This window comes from Alligator mississippiensis, chromosome 3 (assembly GCF_030867095.1).
Source record: "Alligator mississippiensis isolate rAllMis1 chromosome 3, rAllMis1, whole genome shotgun sequence".
Classification (NCBI taxonomy): domain Eukaryota; kingdom Metazoa; phylum Chordata; order Crocodylia; family Alligatoridae; genus Alligator; species Alligator mississippiensis.
The window spans coordinates 231,218,416-231,235,204 of record NC_081826.1 but is presented as its reverse complement, the minus strand read 5'-3'; the positions used below and the strand labels follow the sequence as shown (position 1 = coordinate 231,235,204).

Below are 16,789 nucleotides of genomic sequence, written 5' to 3'. Positions count from 1 at the left end.
GCAGAAGTTTCATCTAGCCTCAGTTTTTATTTTGCATCCTACAAAACCCGGTTGGAATGTAACGAAATCAGTGTCAAAGGCCTCCAGGAAATGAGTAAAAAATACTCTGACAACAGTTCGCTGGCAATAATGAGAACAAGTATACAGAAACATTCTTTTTGATCTAGTCCAGTAGACATAGTGAGAGCCTGCTGTACAGAGGACAAGTGTCCATATCCAAGAGGAGGTAAAAAAGAAGATGCAGATTCCAGGACCTGGTCCAACAGTGATGAGAGTGTTCAACTCTAGTGTTCTTCAGAAGTCTACATGCTGAATTGCTTATCACCCACCATTAGGGAAGATACAAAGACATGCCTCTCCTGACAGTAAAAAGACCTAACGTGTACTTGGGTCAAGGAAAAAGAATCCAAAAATAACATCTTCCTGGTTGCCAGACAGTCCGATTCCAAAATGACTGATATTTTAATGCAGTAAGCATTCAGCAATGTGTGGAGGTATCTTAGCAAAATGCAATATGCAAAATATTTTTGACCTAGGTGCTAGTAATCTTTCTTTTGATATAATTCATAATAAATATGGTTTTATTTGAAAAAAATATTCTCAGGGAAAAGAAAAAAAATTGTTTTTCCTAAATAAGCAGGATGAGAGAGAAGGTTAATAAACTAACATTTCAACTCTGAGGAGCCAAATTCAAATCTTATTCTTAATTCCTATTCAAATCCTACAAGTATTTAGGCATGCTATTAAACTTTACTCGCGTGAGAAGTCCTATTGACCTCAACAGAACTCCTTACAAAAACAGTCATGCACGTGCATAAGCAGTTAGAAGACTGAGGCTTTTAGACAGTCACAAGTGATAAATCAGATGAGTAAATCCTAATCCCCGTTTGAACATATCATAAAAGCACAATAGTGTTTGCCACAAGGAGACCAGACACAGCTGGCAGTCTCTGTTCAGGACAAGTCTGGGACCAAAATAGCTGGGGTTCTGCAAAACATTGGCAGAGGTCTCTCTTGCACAGGTGTTCTTAGTCTTTCACGTTTATGAATAATAAATTAACTTGCATGTTTAAAAATAGAGCAACAGGGGAAAAATATGATCATCCGCATGCTTCAAAATCTTAAAAGTAGTATCAGCAACTTAAATTCAAATACAAACTTAAAATAAACTGTAGTGACAATGCTGATCATTTTCTATTTAAAAATACCATAATTTAATTCTATCTATACCAAACTCATATCTAAAAAAAATGAAATATTGTGAGTATAGAAAACAGGTAGTCTTCACATTCTAAATTCTAATTCCCAACGCCACTACCCCGGTCTTTCAAGTTTAATCACATACTCCTACAGCATACTGCAGGAGGCAGATATTTATAACTTTGTATTAAAAGTGCTTAGGAAGTAGGGATGTGCAAAGCAGACCCTATTCAATTCAGATTCGGCCTGAATAAAGGACAGTGATTCGATTCGTTGATTTGGATCACTGTCCCCGACTCGATTCGGCTGAATCTGAATCTGAAGATTCAATGCTGATTTGGAGAATCTGCAATTCAGACATAAAAACAGCTTTAAATGTTTTTTCTACATACCTTGAGGTACCTGCGCAGCTTGTGAATGCTGCAATGCTGGGGCAGATGGAACATTCCACAGGAGTGCACTGGGGTCCTCCACATGCTCAGCGGCTAACCCGGAAGTGGACCAGAAGTACTTCCGGTCCACTTCCAGATCCGCCGGGCAGTGCGCAAGGGGGCCCCCCCATGCCAAGCTTGGCTTTTGGCTGCGGGGGGACACCAGGTGCCCCTCCCCAGACCCAGGAGGCACCAGTCACCTAGCTGGGAGCATGCGGGGGGCAGTGTGCTCTCTGGTGAACCCAGAAGTAGACCAGGAGTGATTCTGGTCCATTTCCAGGTCTGCTGCCAAGCACGCTAAGGAGCCCCCTGCGCTCCTGCGGGATGCTCCATCTGCCCCAGCATCGCAGCACTCAAGAGCTGCCTGGTACCTTGAGGTATGTAGAAAAAACATTTAAAGCTGTCTCTATTTCCAAATCTTTCTGGAGGGTTCCAATTCGATTTGGAGAAATTAAGGGGTCCTCTGATTCAATTCATAGTATCACAGTACTTAGGGCTGGAAGGGACCTAAACAGATCATCAGGTCCGACCCCCCTCTCGGATTTGGAGATTCAGCCACTGAATTGGGCTGAATCGAATCAGGGACCGCACAGCCCTATTAGGAAATGCACAGTCATGAAGTGTATGTGGTGAGTGGTTTAAACCTCCAAAGATGTCAGCAAATAAGATTTGGAGTGTCCATACAGGTACATTTTCAGAGAGCCATACTACTAGATATTTGTTCTCACAAAGATAACATTAAAAAACTAAAACAACTCTGCTAGTAAAAACAATAAAAGTTCAGAGAGATCCAGAGGCATTTGAAAAGATAATGGATACCACAGTTTAAACAGAGCATTGAGCAACTGGACAGGGTCCAGAGGCAAGCAAGAGGTGATAAAGAGCTTGGAATTCAAGCTGCATGAGGAAAGGCTAAAGGAACTAGGTACGTCTAGTTTGCAGAAAAGGAGATTGGAGGATAGGAGGGGTGCAAGATAGCAGTTTTCAAAAATTTGAAAAGCTGCCACAAAGAAGATGCAAGAAATGTTTTCCTTCCTTGCTACAGAAGGCAGTATGCATGGTAGCAGGTTTTAAAATTACAACAAAACATATTTAGATCAAATCCCAGAGAAAATATCCCAGCTGTAAGAACAAAATTACAAGCTACCTAGGGAAGTTTTTAAATCCTCCAAAAAGAAGATTCCATAAGACTGACTAGCAATGTTTGGAATAGTTTCAGAACAGCAACCCCTGCATCTATGCAGGGGGTTGGACTATATGACCCTTAATGTTTTTTCCTGAACCATTCTTCCCATGAACCATTTTTATGGCAGAGAAATCAAGAACTACAGTGCATGATGACAGAATGAAAGTCATATGAATATGCCTGTTGTCCCTCTTTCCATTTCCACTCCTTATGGAATTTCCGTTTCACTTCATGTAGTTGCCGCAGTTCACATGGGATCTCCTAGATAAACCCATTGTTGAATATTACAATTCTGGTAGCCAGATGGAACAGCACGATGCATAATAAATTGTGTTCTTCAGTGAATCAAGTCTTTTAGCAAAAGTAGAAATTAGGCCTTAAAGAAAGGGTGAGAAGAAAACTGAGACTAGGAATTGATGTTCAATCAGACTCAGACTTGGAGACAGGAAGGAAAATGTAGCAGACTAACTGAATTTGGATTAGCAGTGAGGGCAAGTGAACAAGACTTGGGCAAAGAAAATAAGAGGGGAGGAGCAGCAGAACTGGTGAAGAGCACAAGTGCAAAGTAAGAACTGGGAATGGCTAGAGAGGAAAAGTAAAATACAGAAAGTGCAGTTAGGACTTGCTTTGCAAGGAGGAAGGAACTCGGATAAAGGAACCCAAGAAGTGGATGCTGTTACTGGCAGATTTAGAGACAAAAACTGTGCTGATAACCCAGGAGCAGGCAAGAGATGGGACTGGAACTAGTAGATGTTACATTTACAGGAAATGGGCAGAAGAATCTGGAGTCTCTTATAGCCCTACAGAGCTTATTACAGAACCCAAGACTCTTAAATCTCACCATTCCTGTGCTCTCAGCAAATATCTGTGTGAACAGCACAGTGGGCTTCCCCGATAACTACTTGCTGCTACTTTTGTTAATCAGTTCAGGTGGTAGGAGACTGCAACGGAACAGAAGGTTCCAAAATAGCTAGTGACCCACAACAGTACCACTATGATGGATATTTCTCTTTTTTCAGTTTTACGTTTGTTTTTCTTTTTTTTTAAAAAAAAACACCTGGAAAAATATGTTAAAACAACATGATTAAAGCTGCAAACTCAAGTATCAAAAAATTAGGAAATGACAGAATGAAGGTTGCCTGTGCAACCTTATCTTGGCCTCCCAGGTTTAGGCATTATGAAAGTCTTTAAATGACATTATCACATCTCATTTTATCCACAGGACTGCTGCCTCATGCAGTGTACAGGATGGATACTGCTCACCATCTACAGCTATTCAATGTTATATTGTCTTGTCATCGTTCAATATGTAGCCTCATGCCTTGTTTACTGTACATTATTCAACTCTGGCTCTGAAGACAGAATTATTAATTTCATCATGGGCCACTCACTCTGGTATCTGAATGCATCACAAATATTAATGATTATTTTTACAACATCCTATGTGCTGAGAGGTACTATTAACCCCACAGTACAAACAGGAACTGCCTTCATGCACACTACAAAATTGGCCTTTAAAGCAGCTTAAATGCCCTTTTGCACTGCTTTAATGGTGTCGCTGTTCGTATGTTTGGCAGCATATTCCGCTTTAATGGTGTTGCTGTTTGCAATCTCAGCAGCGTATTCCGCTTTAAATGACTTTGGTACATAGCAATATAAAACACCTCCAAGGTGTTTTAGTTTGCTACCTAACAAAGTGCAACAGTGCACAGGACACTGGCAGCTGACATGCTTGGGGTTTGGTGAGCCCCACACAGTGCAGGGGCTGTGGAATCTGGCGGCAGCCTATGCAGACAGGCTTCACTGAAGGAAAAAAAAAAAAGAGAGAAAGCAGCGAGCCTGATCATCTTTTCTTTCTTTTTTTTTTTTTTTCCTCCCCAGAGCCTCCCTGCCTGAGCTGTGGAGGGGCCTTGTGCTTCCCCCCGTGGCTGCAGGGGGAGAGTGTGTGGAGGAGAGAACAGTGCTTCCCTCTATGGCTGCAGTGTCCCCTGGGACCACTGGGGCTAGGTGCCAGTGGGTGGGTGCAGCCCTGGGGACCCCCATACATCTCAGGGACTGCTTGGCCTGCCAGCTGCTCACCCCTTTCCCCACCCCCACACCAAAGAGGCAGGTAAGGATTGGGCCTCTACCCTTGTGTACAAGCCAGAAGGGTTTCTCCCTAAATTGACACAGTGTTTTTAAAAACCCACCAGTTCAATTTAGAGAGAATTAAACCAAATTAAACCCCGTGGCATGTACAAGCAGCCTAAGAGATTAATGTTAAAAGGATCTACTAATTTTGGGTGCACAATTTAAGATATCTACAGCCCGTATTTTTAGAGTATTTAGCATTATATAGTACTTTATACAGCAAAGCACAGCTCCCACTGTCAATGGTTGCAGGAGGGCTCAGCACTTTTGCAAATTAAACCCCATGGTCTTTCATCAGCCACCCAGGAACACACAATTAGCAACCATCTGTGAAAGTTCAGTTTAAGCGAACTGCCTAACATCACACAGGAAAGCTGGGCTCAAGCTATAGGTAGAGTCCATTTCTACAGGGCACTGTTTAACAGCTTTAACCCTGAGGTCACCCTTTCCTTTCCTGCAATCTCCTGCCTCACTCACTACTCACCTTCCAACCACTGCAACAAATGAAGCAGAGGTCCTACAGATAACAGTTTCTTTCATACTGCAACTCTGATTCATCCCTAGAACAGGTTCATCCTGTGGACAAAAGAAGAGTCCTACAGAAAAAGTAGCTTCACATGATTTAGATGGTTTGAAAATGCATATGTAAGACGAGACTGAACTAAGCTTGTACTGGCACATTTAATTCTGCCATTCCTGATCTTTAAGTTGAGTAATCAACTTTTCTGCCTTAATGTTGCTGTTGGGTTGTTTGTTTGTTTCTGGGGGGGGGGGGGGGTAGGGGGTTTGGACTGATATAGATATGCACCCACAAAATTTCATAGGGTCAAAAGACTTTTTTTGAGAAAAATTTACTGCGTGTTTTCAAATTTTAAATATTAACAGACTCTTCACATGATCTGGGATATCATGACACTGCTGTAACAGCTACTTTCCTCTGGGACAATGCAGGTTATAAAGCCCTGGACAAAGCACGTGAGAGCAAAACATATCCAGGTAGGGAAACAAACTCAAATAGTAACCGGATTTTGAAATTTAAAAAAAGTTTCCTTTTTGAGAAGACCTTTCCAGCACAAGACAATGCAACACTAACTCCCTCCTGCCCCATCAGACTCCCTCTCCCTCCCAAAAAGAAAATCAATAAGGTCTATGTAAGAAAACCTATCTACCTACCCCAAACAGCATTTTTACTTTGAAAAAAAAGAAAGAAGAACAAATCTTACACTCAAGGGACTTTGCTATCATTACTGACTTTATGTGGCTCTAACACAGTATAGGTGATAGAAAGTATAAAACTCTTAAAAAAGGTAACACACACACATACGAACCGGTCATACCAACAAAAAGAATCATCATCAACATGCACTTTTTAAAACTATTTTGAAAAATAACTAATTAAATCCTTACAATGGGAACGACTGCAGGAAGACCCGGACAGGTTATAAAAGTGGGCAGTACACAGTAGGAGGCAGTACGACAAGGACATGTGCAGAGTGCTGCACCTAGGGTGCAAAAATATCCAGCACACCTACTAGCTGGGAAGCGACCCTCTCAGCAGCACAGAAGCAGAAAGAGATCTCAGAGTCCTAGTGGATTCCAAGATGAACATGAGTCATCAGTGTAACGAAATCATCAGCAAAGCTAACTGCACTTTTTCATGCATCAGCAGATGCATAACAAATAGATCCCAGGAGGTGATGCTTCCCCTCTATGTGGCATTGGTCAAACCACAGTTGGAGTACTGCATCCAGTTTTGGGTGCTGTACTTCAAGAAGGATGTTGATAGACTTGAGAGGGTCCAGAGGAGGGCCATTCGTATTGTTAGGGGCTCACAGGACAAGCCCTATGAGGATAGACTGAGGGACCTGGACCTCTTCAGCCTCCATAAAAGAAGGCTGAGAGGTGATCTTGTGGCCACCTATAAATTCGTTTAGGGGACACAGCAAGGGACAGGAGATGCTCTGTTCACCAGGGCGCCTCTTGGGGTAACAAGGAACAATGGTCACAAACTGACAGAGAGCAGATTTAGGCTAGACATCTAGAAGAACTTCTTCACGGTAAGGGTGGCCAAAATTTGGAATGGGTTTCTAAGGGGGGTGGTGCTCTCCCTTACCTTGGGGGTCTTTAAGAGAAGGCTGGATAGGCATCTGGCTGGGGTCATCTGATCCCAGCACTCTTTCCTGCCTAGGCAGGGGGTCAGACTCAATCTGTTGAGGTCCCTTCCAACCCTAGCATCTATGAATGCCAATTCTCCCTGCAAAATAGGAGAGTATTATAAAGTTGCATTTTACAGGAGGAAACTAGGGCAGACAATATTTTGAAAAGCATCAATTCATTCTGTGAGGTGACCTAAGCTGAGACATTGAAAAACAGGCTCTTAGAAATACAGAAGACTAAGCAAAGTCAGTGGGAGTCATAGGTTTTCTCCAGTTAAGGAAGTCAGGTCCTTAGGATGTGTCTACACACACATTAACTTCCTTTAGTTACAATGCATTAAATCTAGTACCTCCAAGCACTTTTACATGTGCCCTCAGGGCACGGGGCGGGGAGGGGGACGCTTTAATTAGAGCAGCTCTAGGAGCTGCTTTAAGTACTGTCACATCTCATGTATTAGCATCCCCGCACTTAAAAATGGTGGTGGGGGCACTTGAACTAAAGCTCATTCATCAAGCTTTAGTTCAAGCACCCCTGCCACCATTTTTAAGCACGGGGATGCTAATACACAAAACACAGGAGGTTGCTGGAGTGCAGTAATTGCCATACTCCAACAGACTGGATTAACCAAGTCTGCTTTAACACATTGGAATTTCAGTGCATCGAATCAGCCTTTGGGCTCATGTATAAGTATCCTCTATTGTGAGGTACTAGGAAAATGTGCATTAACTTGTCATAGCGTGCATTAGCTACATAGCATGGTTTTTTAAGTGACAGTTAATAAGCATTAGCCTATTTTAATGCACATTAACTGAACAGCATGCTTTTAGTGACATTAATGCATATTAAAATAGGCTAATGTGCATTAAGCCACATATGTAGATGCACCCTTTTTAGTGTCTAAAGTTGGGCATTGGGCTATGAAAGCACCAAAATTATAAAAACTGACCTCTAATCAGATTTGCTAAATGCCACAGTGTGTGCAAGTCAGCAACAGAGGTAGTTTAGGATCTTTTAAAAACAGAATACTGTATTCTTTTTATTTTACATTATTACATATAGGAAAAGAGAGTGGTGTGCGGGAGAAAGCTTTAGAATAAAGCCTCTGTACTAGGCAACTAAGCTGATATTGGAAACAAAGGAAGAGAAGATCTACAAAAGAGGTAGCAAGTATTAAGTATTAACTCATGTTCAATCACCACAGTTCAGCCAACACAGATGGAGTCTGGTATTTGCTGAGTAAGAAAAAGAGAAAGAAAGAAAAGTGTAGTGTTTGTACTTACAAGAAGCCTTTTTTCTTTTTTTTTTTTTTTTTGGACCTCTTATGAGGCTAGCATTGAGCTGTACACAGCTTCTGAACCAAATAGTCCACAGCAACTCTGAATACCTGACAACCAGTCAGAACAAGGATAAGCTTCTCCCTCTGTGACCTCTGCAGGTACCAAATCACATTTACCCCTCGTGGACTATGAAGAAATTTGTTCCTGAGAGACATGCTATCTATCTCCTGTGAAAGACTAAAACCAACCAGCCAACCAAAGCAACCAACTCAAGCCTCTACATTTTAAAATACAAATAACGGATCCCTGTGAACACAAAATTATTTTCTGAATCTTTTCAAAATTGGATTGTTGAACAAAACCATGCAAAAAAAAAAAATCTTTGAAAAAAATTATGATTCTTGTGCAATGAAACCCAACTTTTCAGTACTTAAATACTAACAATCTCCTCCTCTAATTTTAAACTTGTCCTCGTATATCTTATTAATTATATTTCTACGGTAGTTCCTTTTTTATAGCCATGGACTGGTAAGCATATGGATGACAAGCCTAACTGACAGCATGCAGTGACTACAAGTTGAATGCCATGCTTGGAACGTATGTTCTTCTCTGTCTTCTAAAGCCCTACCTCAATCCCCACTAAATGGGAAAATAAAAACTACACATTGAACCTCTCACTTTTCTTAATGGATCAAAACCACATCTTTCACAAACATTACCTGCCTGTCAAGATATCAGTCCTTGGCATGCCAAATGGTGTGTTGATATTGTGATCTCAGCTGCCAGCTCATACTTAATCCATCAGCAGCAGTTTCAAAGGGCCTTCTATCTATAGCACCTTAAGCATAACATGAAATAAGTCAATATGAGCTAATGGTTTTTTTGCTGAAGTAAAAATCATCATGCAAAACAAAAATAACGCCCCCCCACAAAAAACAAGTTCCCAACCAAACCATACCCAAGAGAAAAGGTTCCACTCATGTAAGAAATAACACTGCATATACTGCTTGCTGAAGGAAAAACAATATTCCACCAAAAAAGTCTCCATATAGGAATTATAATTATGCAAATGATCATCATTCCACATCTTTAAATAGCACCTAGCACAAAGGGCATCCAAGCTTGAGCAGAGTCTTTGAGTCCTATGGTAATAGAAAAAATAAAAGGAAACCACATCCCATCTGCAAATCCTCTGAGGGAGTTCTATCCCTGCCCACTGCCTAAGCAAAAAGAATGCATATTTTAAACCTTTTCATTTATTGAAGAAAGACAGGTATTTTTCCTTCGTGATTCTTAGAGAACACTACATCATTCCAGAGACTGCTGTTAATTACTTAAGGCTAGGGTCAGCAACCTGTGGTTTGAAAGCCGCATGTGTTTGGCTCTTCAGTCCTCTGGCATCAGAACAAAATTTTCAGCAATACACAAGTGCAAAGGAGGGTTTTTTGGCAAGACAGGGCTTTGATGACTGTGTAATCAACCCGGATCCAGCAGTCCTTCATTAGCTAACAGCAAATCAAAGTTTTAAAAGTCAATCAGTTTTGTCAAGTAACATGCTCTCTTTTACCTCCTATCAGCTGCATCCAAATATTGATTTGTACAGAAGACAGACAACAGTTAAAATAACTCATCATGGTAAGTTTGATAAAATACCAAGGAATCTATCCTAAAGACTGACACTTTTTTTTTTTAAACTGACTAAGGCACTAAATGATGCCTTCCTGATGGCATTCGAGATTGGGTCTGGAGCAAACATATTTCAGTCTGGTCACACTTTTCCTTGTTTCTCATTCTGCTATATTGAAGAACCTGTTTCCAAATGAAAACAAGCAGATAACAGACCTGAAACAAAACAAAGGCATGTTTTCCTTTTTTCCAGAGAGGAGCTCATAGAAAGAGTCCAATGAAAGCAGGGAACATAGGAGAAAAATACTGTTTTTAAGGGCAACCCGCCTAACACTTGGGCTGCTGTTCTGTTTGTCCTCGCTAATCAATTTGGTTGTCTCCAGCACATCTGCTCATGAGCTGACAAATGATGAATTCCATCTCTGAATCCATAAGCAGAAAAACGGCAGTCTGATAAACAGCTGAGAGGGGAAAATATATGCACCTTTCATAAGCAAGACAAATCACTCATTCTCACCAAATGCTTCCAACAGGAACACTAATTTTGTATTTATTTTCAGAGCATATGTACTGTGTCCAAAGCAGTGCATTAAAAAAGATCGCAGGCAGCCAATTGCAATTACATTTATCCTTCCCAGGGTTACAAAGGTCCTGAAATAAGGAACTATGTAGACAGAAGACAGTTTAACAATAGTTTCCGGGGTTATAGGTACTTATTATTTTGAACAATTCTCTCTGAAAAAAAGAAAAGGAATCTCTCCAAAAAATATTGAGGAGATGCAACAAAAGCTTTCATATGCCTTCCTTTCAACACAGCAGTTATTTTTAATAATAATTGTACGAACATATTATAGGATTCTTTTTGTTTTTAGATCTGGTCACATGACTTCCTTGACACCAGGGAACACTGGGTAAATTGTAATGTTCCAGAAGGCCAAAGAATGGCCTCTTTTAAAGCTCAGGATGGTGATGAATTGTTATTTGCCAAGGCCTAAGCAAGCACAGAACACTATATATATTCCCCTTTCTACGCCCCTGGGAATGATGGATGGAAGAATGAGGCTGGAAAAAAGTCAGAGACAAGCTCAAGCTGACAACAAAGCAGCTGCAAGTGAGTCTGTTTTAAAGAAACTACAAGGGAAGTAGCTTTTTGTGTTACTACTGGTGCCTCAACTGAAAACACAGAGCATGGCTATGCTGCACCACTATCTTCTGAAAATTGTGGAATGGGCAACATAACACAAATCAGAATCCATCTCCAGGACTCCAGAGAAAGAACGATCTTTTCAGAAAAAAAGTAGCTTCATATATATCTCGACCTGCGAGATGCATCTTCAGGCTGAGAGACAATGATACAAGCGCACTTCAGATTCGCTTAGTATGTGACTGCCAAATAATTTCTATTGTTTGAGCAGCTGGACTGTCTATGTGCTATCACCTAAATGATAAAGCCACAAATTTTCCAGTTTGGTTCAAGCGCACACAACACTACCACTATGCATTTAAACAAAATTAATTATATTCATATGCAGTCCACTTTGATTTTTATCAATGTAACCTATGATCTGCAACTCCCCAGTACTCTTTAGTTACAGTTAGTGGAGGATAAGGCACAATGGAGGCCAATTACCAGTAATACAAGTTTTCATGAATTGAATTACAATATCCAATTAACTTTTTCCTTGGAGATTTATTCTACTGTCCATTAAAATTGTTCACCATTTTAACACAGCAGGCACAGGGAACACCAAGGCAGCGGTATCTTCAGAAGCCAAGGCTAGAAGATAGGAACACAAAAAGTACCATCACTGTTCAGCACCACCTAGAGATTGGTTAGGCTTTCAGGAACAAAGTCAGCAGCCTTATTATTGGGTCCATGCTGCAATGCAGCTATTACACAGAAAATATTTAAAATAGTGCCTCACTAAGAAGAGACAAGCATAGTTGCTACTCCCTCACTCGGCTTAAGTCAAAGGGGTAGAATCTAGATAACACCTCTTAGCTGTGGTCAGATGGACTAAATACGTCTATGCTACAATTCAAAGTTCCCTCTACCTTAAATCCTTCCAAGCACATAGTTCAGGCATGGAAGGAAAGATGCTGCAAATTTTGTGTTGCTAAACAGGATACAAAGAAGGTACATTTCTTTCTATGATTTAATTAAAACATTATCATTGTAAGAGAGTACTGAGATAACCTTCAAGGCATAGATAGCCATTTTGCCAATTTTTTCCAGAGACTGAAGTGAGTAGAAATTGAAATTTCAGAGTTGGCAGCTAAAAAAGTCCTTTGTTGGTGCTAATATAATTTTACAGTATCTTCAGTAACCGTCTTAAGTTCTGTGTGTACATGGAGACTTGCAATTAGTGCATTGCATTTTAAAGATCCAAACACCTCTAAATATAATTCCTGACAAACAAGATGACTACACCTTTTTCCTGAAAGGAGGTGTAATGTAGAATACAAGAACACAATTAACGAGGGACTGGATGACTCTGGATTAAATGAATGTCATCTTTGGAGCATGAATAGCTGAGCCACCTCACTGAAGCTTACAAATGATGTTGGGGCTGCTGCCCCATAAATTTGGGTCCCTACAGCTCCTGGGGCTCCCAATCCTGTGCAACAGCCCCAGGTGCTATGCCCTGACTTGGGGTGTAAGTCTGTAAGCAAGGAAGGGAAAGCTCCCACAGATGTTCCCCACTTGCACTTGCAGATCTGCCACCTGTGCTGGGCATGGCAGTGTGATATGCTTGCACAGGGAATTCCTCTATAGGAGTTATCCCACTCTTTTAGGGGTTCCCCCCTCCACTTTTGCAAACTATGCATGAAAAACATGCATCAGGTGTGTTTTTCAATGCTGCACCCTATGCCATGGCATAGTATCCCTATGGGAGTACCCCCCTCCACACTTGCAAACACAAGGAGATGCTTGCAGACATGCACAAGGAGATTCCTCCACACACGGAGTCTTTCAAAACATGCATCATTGCCACAACCCCAACTCAGGGCACACATCCGCAAGTGGGGAAGTCCCACTTGCAGACACGTGCCCTGTGTCAGGGTGAAGCACCTGGAACCCTTGTCTTGCAAGATTGGGCCCTTAAAGCCCCAAGAACTATGGGCTGCTCACACTCTCCTGCCACTAGTGAACAAATGTTGGCCACAAAAAGGCAGCACAGATTATGACTACGGTCATCGCTGTCATAAAAACTGTCACGCCACATGCCAATATGGTCACTCAAGTTTTGTGCTGCCATAAAAAATGTTTATGGTGGTACAAAAGCGATGCCTGTTTTTGGCCTCCGAGAGAGAAAGCTTCAACTTTTAGATAACTGGTCTAAATGCAGCACTAAGCATTAGTAAAGAAAAGTTGTCATCTTGAGTTCTCTGAGAGTCTAGGAGATATTTGCTGATAGTTTCAATTGTTCTCTTAGTAAACATGTGAGTGGCCATATGACAAGGACAAAACCCAAAAAAGCCAACAAGTAGTATGAATGAGCATTCATATGTCAGTCTTAGCAAAGGACTAAATTAACACCTTAACTGGCAGGACAGCTCACACTTCCACACCTATTTTGGCAGGACAAGACTTGTGAAGCAATACAGCTGCTGTACAGATGGTATCTAGAATGGTGGTTCAGAATGAAGATATGGGTGAGGCAGAGATGTGTGAGGCAGTTCATACTTCACGTCCTACTCTGTAGCTGTTCATCAGAACTGAACTCACACAAAGAACTCACCCAGCACTCTTTCCTGCCTATGCAGGGGGTCGGACTCGATGATCTATTGAGGTCCCTCCCAACCCTAACATCTATGAATCTATGAAAATGAGAGAGATAGAGAAAGAAATGGATTTTTGGTTCTTCATGGGCACAAGAAAGTAATATTTGAAATGTCTGAGAACACCAAGAGAAATTTCTTCCCAAAATAATGTACTAAAACAGGGGTTGGCAATGTTTTTGGGCCGAGTGCCAAAAAACCTCACAACCTCGACTTGGAAGGTGTTAGCGTGCCAGAGGCTCGATCCTTGTGGTGGCCGTGCAGCAGGCCCAGGCTCTTCCCTGCCATACTCCCCGAGATGTGTGTGCAGGTGCAGGTGCAATGAGCCAGGCTAGAGCTCCAGATCCTGGTGCAGTGGCTTGCAGCCTCTCTGATGCCTGCTGCAAGCAGCCCAGCCTCCGTGGCTGGCAGCAGGGACCTATCCAGAGCTGGGGCCAAGCAAAATGTGGCATGCTGAGCAAAACGGCTGTGTGTGTCATGTTCCGGCACATATACCACGGGTGCCAAGTCCGGTACTATAAGGTACTTCATTAAAATTAGGCTGTCTAGACATTTCCTGAAATGTGGACCCATGGTAAAGGAAAGAGCAATGTTTAGCTGCAGTAACTGTACCGACACCGTATTATGTATATGTGAATAAGCAACTTGTACACAGTGATAAAAAAACAAAATAAAAAAAAAATCACCCTTTGGCAGCTGGTTCACAAGTGTAGGATATAAATTGGTAGTCTTCATCCAGTTCCTGTTGGACAGGTGTCTGTAGCTCAGTAACCATCACCACAGTTTTTACTAGTTAGAATCCTGGCACGTAGCCCAGACACAGATTCCAACAAATGAACAAGCCACAAAGACTGACCTACTGCTTCCCCCATTGGTCCTTCTAGATCGGGAGTATAAAATTAATAGTGTTTGAAAGCTCATACCTCCAAGTTTGTGGTGTATTCATTCTGTGGACAAAATAAAGAATTCAGTCTCCTGAAAATTTCAGCCCAGACCTTCCAGATTTTTTTTAAAAGAAAAATCTTATCAAGTCCCACCCCCCCCCCCTCCCCAAACAAAAGTTAGCTTACAGCTATTATGGTTGTATGCAGAAACCAGGTAATTATACGTACAAATGGCCAGTAAACATAGCTGATTGTTTGCTTTTATAATAACATACTCTCTGCACAAATTATGGTTGCAGCATAGGCACACCTGATTTTCAAAAGCAGATCCTAATTCAGCAGTGTGTGTTGGATGGTGAAACAGATAATACACATCTAATGAGACAGCCTATCGTATAAGGAGTACATAACATTTGATGCATTCTAACCCAGATCAGTGCCAGACACAAGGTTCGGTGCTAGTTCAAAGTATTCTCCCTATTTGAGCACAAGTTATTGAAATAAAAACATGTTGGGTTATTAAAAACAGATCTATGTTATGGTGTAGAAATATGCATGCATCTCTAGTTACAAACAGAATTTCCATTATGTAGATGATGCTTTAATAATGCAAAATATAAAGCTTTCTGTTTTTCTCCTTCCCTCTCCATAGATCAAATCCTCCAAAGCCCAAAGTCTGTGCACACAAGCGTTTTAGATTTTCTTGCAACATCTCAATATGAATTCAGAGATTCCCTTAAAATGTAAAATCGTGCCAGGAAATAACTTGTTCACTGAACAAACTGGAAAAAAAACCCCATGGAAAACTGGGGATTAATAATACCTCTCTACTTGTTGTCTGAAGTCTTCAAACGCAGGATAGTTAGGAGTTTTCTCCCAAATACACATTTTACGAGACATTTTAAATAAAAAAGAATAAAGTACATAAACCTCACACAGATGCTGTGCATGAAACAGAACTTAAAAAAAACAACTTTTTTTTTTTGAGCCTGGCTTGATGATTGTTAGTTTTTTGGTGCTTTCAGCAAGGCAGGATTAAATTCGGACAATCATTGTGCCACACAGGTACCTGAAGTCATTACTCACTCTGTTAACCACTAATATGGATGGGGACAAAGGGCCAGAACCTTTTCATATTATCGCCTTACACTGCTTGGGGGGAAATAAATGGTCCAAGTATACAAAGGGGATGAAGCATAAAACGCTCTCATTATAAAGTATTTGCACTAACTTAAAGAGAGAGCTCTACTTTTTTTTTTTCCTGAATGTCAGATAATCTTGGGAATTGCATTATATTTAGTCTACCTTCTCAGCTTTTCCACACAGAGTTTTCTTGGTCTTTCCGAATCTTGGGCCTGTTTAAGGACTGGGTAACACCCGGAGTATTAAAGCCAAATCTTACTTGCCTAATTCAGGCAGGAAGGCCCACTAACTTTAGCTTAGGGGTGGGCAAAAGGGCAGATCTGGCCAGACTCCATTTCCAGACAGCCCCTGCCCGTGTTGCTCCAGCCAATTTCTGTGGAGACCCCGGGACTGGCGTGGCTGTGAGAGCACAAGGCCAGAGTCACCCTGGAAAGCAGTCCGAGTGGCACTAGTAGGGCTCGCAGCTGGGCAGGGAGCTGCTCCAGGGCCGGGGACAGGATTTTGTAGCCATGACAGCGTGGGCTGGAGCCGGGGTAGTGTCATGGATCATGGCTCCGTGATCTGCTGCCTGCACGCCTCTGCGCAGGGCATGCAGGCAGCAGATCACAGCTCTGCCCCATGCTGTCACTGCTGTAAGATCCTGGCCCCAGCCCCAGAGCAGTTCCCTGCCCTGCCAGCACTGCTCAGGCTAGTCTCCATTGAGACCCTGGCCTTGCACCATCGAAGCGCCACCGTTCCTGGGGTCTCCAGTGAAACCAGCCACAGCAACACAGGCAGAGCTGCTGAGAAAGGGAGTCCATTGTGGGCCCAATCCAGCCTGCGAGCCGGACTTTGCCCACCCCTGCTTTAGCAGGATTATTCACGCAAGTGAGGTAGACATAATTTGAATTTAAAAGTTAATTCAGGACAAGCACATAATGCATTGTGCTGCATGTGTTGTATGCAACAGATTTTCCTTTTTTGTTCTGTAAG

General features: G+C 41.8%; 1 protein-coding gene across 2 annotated transcripts in view; it reads right to left on the bottom strand.

The window, feature by feature from the left end:
• The window catches only part of EFNA5 (ephrin A5), a 253,388-nt gene that overhangs the window by 149,394 nt on the left and 87,205 nt on the right, over positions 1-16,789 (bottom strand). The gene's annotated exons all lie outside the window — the stretch shown is intronic.